Here is a 6,974-nt window from a genome sequence, read left to right on the forward strand (position 1 = left end):
GCGCCAGACCCAAAGATGCTGATTTTAAGATCTAAAAAGTATCAGACAACAGCAGACAAAACCTCAGGCAGAAAGAAGGAGAGAAAAAGTATTATGGATTTAAGAGATCAAGAGACCAGAAGAACAAAGTATAGTGGCTTAGGAAATTTTCAGAAAATGCTGATTGTATGGAAGCAAAACCTCTTTCTCCCCACACTTGGGGAATACCACTACCGAAAAGAAAACAAAAGCAAAAACAAAAACCAAAAAGCTATCCTTAGTGAAATGTCGACGAACCACAAAAGCAGTAGTTGAAACTCCTGGAGGTTCTTGGGGAAACTGAATAATGAGGAGGTTCAGGCTAGTGCAGGCTCTCCCCAGTGCTCATTTTCTTCTGTTACCTTCTGTCTGCTCCTGTGTCCTGGGCCTTCCCTGGTGTATCTTACGCTTTGGAAGAAAGGGAAGCCAATAGAAAAGCAACAGCAAGGTTTGTTTCTCACTAAAATAACAACTTTCTTATTAGTAATAATAACAATAGTGATAATAGCCAACATTTATAGAATGTGTAAGCCAGAATACAAACTCTGATACTTGAGTTTCAGCCTCAAGATCTTTTCTTTACAACTGTATTTTCTGGTGGCAATATTTTGTTGGACTACCTCAACTTGTGGTCCACAGATTCTGACTGGTAAGCCAATTTTGTCTCTTATAACACATAAGAAAGCTTAGCATTTGCTCTCTTTTTCTCACCTTCCAAGTTTAGATGAGAAAGAAAAAGCAAACAGATCTTTAAGGAGTCTGTGATACTTACAATCAAGTACTTGTGATTATTTTTGAATGAGAATGCATTTTGCACAGTAATTCCACACTGGGGATTAAAAGACTTATACTTTAGTCTTGCTTGTGCATTTTATAAGCTGTGTGACTCAGAGTAAGTCATTTGGTTTAGAATTGGTGCTATTAAAACAGCTAGAGGTGAGTCTTTAAAGAATACATATGTACCTATTGTTATTTGAAACAGAAGTGAATGCACGTGAGTACTTGATTGTTTTTTTGGGTACATGGTTTGGTATGGTCATTTTCACAATATTGATTCTACCCATCCATGAGCATGGGATGTGTTTTTATTTGTGTTATCTGTGACTTCTTTATCTTTCTGAAAGATGATTCAAATATATACAGATGTGTGTGTGTGTCTGTATTCCAATTTTAGAAATGTATGCCAAAAATATCTGACAAGGGCACTGAGATGCACATCTGAGGTTGTCTATTATAAAGCTTATATAAGTTGTCTATTATACCCGCAAGGGTATAAGTCTTCACTCTCTTGACTTCCGTGGAATCACCAACACCTAACAGAGTGCCTGGCATAACAGAATAAACATTAGGGTCTTTTGTTGCATATTTCATTAAAGTGAAACTGTCCTTACGGGGTTAACATGAATTTACTGTGGAATTACCAACATCTAACAGAGTGCCTGGCATAACAGAATAAACATTAGGGTCTTTTGTTGCATATTTCATTAAAGTGAAACTGTCCTTACGGGGTTAATATGAATTACATAACAGGTTCTGAACAGAAGTGTGGTTATAATTAAGCATTAATCAGGCCACATTTTGACCCATTTTCCTGTAACCTAAACTCAATAGCATTAGATACTGACCATTTACATCTCCACTGTTCCTATGGATAGGTTTTCTAATGTTAGAGTTATAATGCTTTTGTTTAAGAATTGCTTAAGATGTTTATCAGATCTTGAATTCCAGTGGAAGTGCTGATACCAACCAGTTTGAAGACCCCTGTGGAGGAATCGAATCAGCATGAGAATGCAACTTTTTCATCTCCCATTCCGTGACCTCTCCTGCACTCTTTGTTTGGTCCAGGATTCCAACACCTCAGCTTACTCCAGGCCCCTAGAAATCTCTAGCCCCAAACTCCTTAGGGAGATGAATTGGAGGTTTCCTCCCACTTCCTGGTTCAGTGGCCTTACAATTAAAACTCTTTTTCCGCTGCAACCTTCGTGTTGGCATATTGACTTACCACACATCAGGCAATGGACCTATTACGATCACCAAAGAACAATATATGTCACTTGCAACTCCTTAAATAGTAAGTGTATTTAAATAATCATAGTAAATCTGTTTAAATAAAATAGAAGGCAGGTGTTTAAAAATGATGTATATTTCTACTTGCTAGCAGATAAAGTGCTCATTAGATACAATTACAGTAAAACAATAAAGCAACTGGTAAAACAGCACATACAGTAGAAGACTTGCCTTATAAAGAATATATCCATGTTCTAAGAATGTATGTGTTGGATATGGTATGGTAAAGTTGGTGCAGCCACAGGAGGAGACAAGAGTGAGACTTTGAGGTAAGAAGTATATTACAATGACAGGCCCCAGAGAGAGGAATTACTAAATGCCACACAGGACCACAGGGGAAAACACCAATGTGGTCAGAAGAGAGAGCAGCAAGAGGAAAGTCTAGGTCAGAGGCTTATTTGGAGTTTCTGTGGAAAGGCAAGGCTGGTCAGAGTGCACAGTTTAAGACTGGCTGCTTTGAATAATTCTGGTGGGCTTTGGGATGTAGGAGAAGTCTCTGGTTGCCTAGTACCTGATCCTGGGATAACAGCAGGGGAAACATTGACTTGGTGTGTGACAATTCAATAAGGCAGTGGTTAGGGCTATAGATTTGGGATGGGTTGGTTTGCCTAGGAAAGACGTGCTTCAGCTGTGCCCTTTAGTGTCTCTAAGAACTCACTAGCCCTGGGTAGGGCAGCTTCTCCCTCGGCTGAGAGGCTACAAGTACCAGAGCATCAAGAATACAGAAAATAAGAAAATGTAGCTACTACCATTGGCTCTCTGATAAATGGAAGCCACACAGACAAATATAAACATCTGAGAAAACAGAGCAGAAATATAGATATCACTGTATCTATATTTGTATCCAAAGATTTAATTATAGAAATCCCCAAATATGAATGGTAACTATCAATGAATGTGGGATTAAGTATCATGTTTTTAGACAGCTAACATTCATTGATTATTATTCTTTTACCCGATAATCTGATAATCACCTCTCATTTAGCCCTCTCAACAACCATATTTGATAGGCTCTGTCATTATTTGTATTATAGTGAGAAAAATAAGGCTAAAAGAGGTTGAGTGACTTTTTACAAGTTATGCACAGCTAGTGAAGTTCACAGCGGGGGCTCTACAGTCAGATTCCAAAGAGTATTTTGTTAATGAACAAATTGCATTATATTTTCTGAACTGCACACTTGATGATGTGTTACTTTTTTAAATGAAAGGAAATACTTGTAGGCATATATTTGAACAATTGCATGTGTAATTAGTCTATTCTCGCATTGCAATAAATAACTACCTGAAGCTGGGTAATTTAGAAAGAGAAGAAGTTTAATTGGCTCACAGTTTTGTAGGCTGTACAGGAAACTTACAATCATGATAGAAGACGAAGGGGAAGCAGGTACATTGTACATGACTGGAGTAGGAGGAAGAGAGCAAAGGGTCAGGTGCTTACACTTTTAAACAACCAGATATCATGAGAACTCACTATCAAGAAAACAGCAAGAGGGAAATCCATCCATGATTTAGTCACCTCCCACCAGGCCCCCCCTCTAAAATTGGAGATTACAATTTGACATGACATTTGAGTGGGGACACAAATCCAAACATGTCAGTACACAAATATGTATAAATAATATATAAACATACACGCAAAAACAAACCTGTGTGTGTGTATGTATGTATGTATGTGAGTATATATGTATTATATATGTGCGTGTGTAAAAACAATAATGTCTTAAAAGTTCTCAGCACAAGTGATGTAAAGTATAAACATGGGCAAGAGAATAGGATATAAGGATAATAAAGTGAATATTGTCCACACTTCCTTACTTGCTCTCTTTATGTAAGTGTATATGTGTGTGTCTATAACAGACTTTTTCTTTAACAGTTGTATGTGCGTTTGGAAGTTTTTAAAATATATTTTTCAAGGCTATTTTATATACACATTTTTTTGATAGTATTTTGGTGATTTTTAGTTAAAGTAAAACAATGTTTTCCAAGGGCAAAAAAGTGAACTGGAGGTCGGAAGGAAGCTGGGTGTGGACTTCTTACAAGCTCTTCCTCCAAAACCTGGAAACAAGGAAAGAAGGCCCTCCCAGGAACCCTGAGAAAAATTGGCACACCAGAGGGAATCCTTTGGTGGGGTGGGTGGAGCTGCCAGCCCACTGTGTGGCTGTATTGTTTTGAGTGGGCTCTAAGGTAATTTCCATGTGCCACTCCATTGACTTAATTAACATTATTAATCTTGGAGGGCATTAAATTAACGAATGATACAAGGGCCAAAAGAGTGATTTATTCCCTTGGATTCTGAATCACAATCAGGAGATAGTCTTTATCTGGTACAACCATTGTTTCATTCTTCATGGAGCAGATTTGAAGGAAGGTAAGGTCATTCTAGGGATCAATTTCATTCATGGTACTCTGTGCCTTCCAATGAGGTTATGCCTGAGATTGGCATACTGTGTGGTGGTGGGATTGCCTGTGGTACTTTTGAAGGCAATGCCTTTAAGGAGTAAAACAACTGGATCACTAGGGCTGCTGTTGGGTTCTAGATGGCAACTGTGTGCACCTCAGGGCCCCATGAGGCCTGGCTCTATATCTGTATCTTCTTGAGTATGGTAGCATTAGCTGTGTATTTGTTATCATCCATCCCCCATGGGGGTGATGGCTGAGTGGCAGTCAGTCACTTCTGTGTTAAGTATGATGATTCCCTGCACTGCCTTCTGGGTCTGAAGTCATTTCAGGTGTCTCCTTTACCTCTGCCATTTTGGACCAATCTGGTAGCTCCATGTCGCCAGCGCTCAGCCCAGTCCCATGCCTTTCTGCTACAATAGTTTTTGAATAACAGACAAGGGAGCAGACCTCTATTGGATCAGTGACAACTTGGTGCTTTCAAGAACAAGCAGACACCAGACAGATAGAGTGCTGTTTAACAGCAGCTGAGCTTCAAGTATCTCCTACATTAAAGAATCAAAATTATTGAAGTAGCTTGCAGATGTTAGAAAAAAATTGAAGCATATATTTAGTTTCTAAGCAGATGAAAAGAAAGCTTTGAGAAAAACTCATCTTGTTCAACATCATCCTAATGTAATATTCATGTTATTTGAAATGATATTGACCCCATTCATTCCGAATGGAAAGCCAGTAGTAGTACTTGCTGTAAAATGACTACACTGAGAAAAGAAAAGGCAAGTTTTCCAACTTTGGAAAACAGGAATTTACACCTCCACACAAAGTTTGACATTTGCTAAGATAACAAACTTTTTCCTACTTCTGAAAGTATCTGAACCATCAAATTTGAGCTAACTTCAAAGCCAGCAAGGGGGAATTCAGTGATGTTGGTAGGAAATCCCTTCATTGATTCATGTGAGTACCCTTTCCATTTGCGTTCAAAAAACAGGAATCACAAATGTGGCTGGGGACACTGTTTTGTGACCTACTAGATCTCTATGACTTTCTTTCCCAATCTCCTCACTGTAATTTCTCAATTTTTTCCTGAACTGCCTTAGCTGTCTCTTGACTACCTTATCAGAATAAGAAATTAATTTTCAAAATTCTCAGTTCTCTTGTCCAGGTTTCTACATGCTTCTCAACTCATATAGAATCACAGATGTTTTTATGTGTGGTAATACCCATTCCTGGCTCATGAGAGTCAGAATGATAGATAATAATGTACCAGTGTCTTGAACTTGTAAAGTCTTACGAGATAATAGCATAGCATTTTGCATAAATGTAGCAAAGTTCTGAAAAGTTAAATGCTACTATTAATGTATATTTTGGTTGAGTACTGTGCTAAGGAATGAATATGGATGAGCTCCTTTAAGTCCAACAAAGTCCTGGGTAGCAATTTTTATACCCATTTAAATATGAATTCACTGAAATTTCAACAGGTTTAAATACTTCAAAAGGGAAATTTAATAATTAGTGAGTCAAGGTTTAAAATGCAGTGGTTCTGTGCAAGAGCTTTGTCTGTAGAAAGAACTTGGTTTATAGGAAAAGACTACTTTCTCACTGTAATCCTAAGCGACTTGTTTACCTTCTAATTCTTAAGTTTCATCATCTTTAAAATGGGTACAAGGCATGATAGTATTTACTTCACATGGCTTTGTGAGAATTAAATGTGTTTATATGTGTACAGTAATTAGTATAGGGCTAGCATAGAAAGATACCTTCATATAGAATAGCTCTTATCACTATCCATAAGTTACAGCAGCAGCCACAGCACCATTATTATAATACTCTCTCCAATTTTTAGAAATGCTATATGATATTTAGAAAATTAAAGAAATAAAAATCTATGGTAAGACAGGCAGTATGGACAGCCAGTGAATACTTAATTGAGAGAGAGTTGACTACTATTCTTATTTTATCTAGAGTAAAAGGAAATTTAGAAACTAGAATATTAGATAGACCGGAAGCCCTCCATTCTGTTGCTGATCATAGCATACAATCTTTTGTAAGAACCTATTTAGTGCATCTACCAAGCCTTGAATTTAAAAATTTTAAGGAGTATTAGAAGTATAGGCCACGATGCAATCTGCATAAAACCAAAGGATTTGCTGATATTTCATAGACTACCCAATGGATAACAGGAGAGAACAGAAGCCTTTAATCTGTATTTTATTAACATCTTATCTTCTCCATCAAGAAACTTCTTCACGTGTGAAGGAAAATTCTGCTAGATGGGGTTAAACAAGCAAGGAAGACTTCGTTCAAGACTGTTGAAATAAAGAAGAGAGATTTAACTCAATTCTGCTGAAACAGAAGACAGGAGGATTTTTGAATGCTGGGGTGAGCTAATAGAAAAGCAGTGAAGTGTGGGCCGGGCATGGTGGCTCACACCTGTAATCCCAGCACTTTGGTAGGCTGAGGTGGGTGGATCACAAGGTCAGGAGATCGAGACC

General features: G+C 37.8%; 1 pseudogene; it reads right to left on the reverse strand.

The window, feature by feature from the left end:
* Positions 1–4,362: 4,362 nt before the first annotated feature.
* On the reverse strand, positions 4,363–4,836 carry LOC115895448 (annotated as a pseudogene).
* Positions 4,837–6,974: the final 2,138 nt, after the last annotated feature.

This window comes from Rhinopithecus roxellana, chromosome 21, assembly GCF_007565055.1.
Source record: "Rhinopithecus roxellana isolate Shanxi Qingling chromosome 21, ASM756505v1, whole genome shotgun sequence".
In the NCBI taxonomy this organism is placed as follows: domain Eukaryota; kingdom Metazoa; phylum Chordata; class Mammalia; order Primates; family Cercopithecidae; genus Rhinopithecus; species Rhinopithecus roxellana.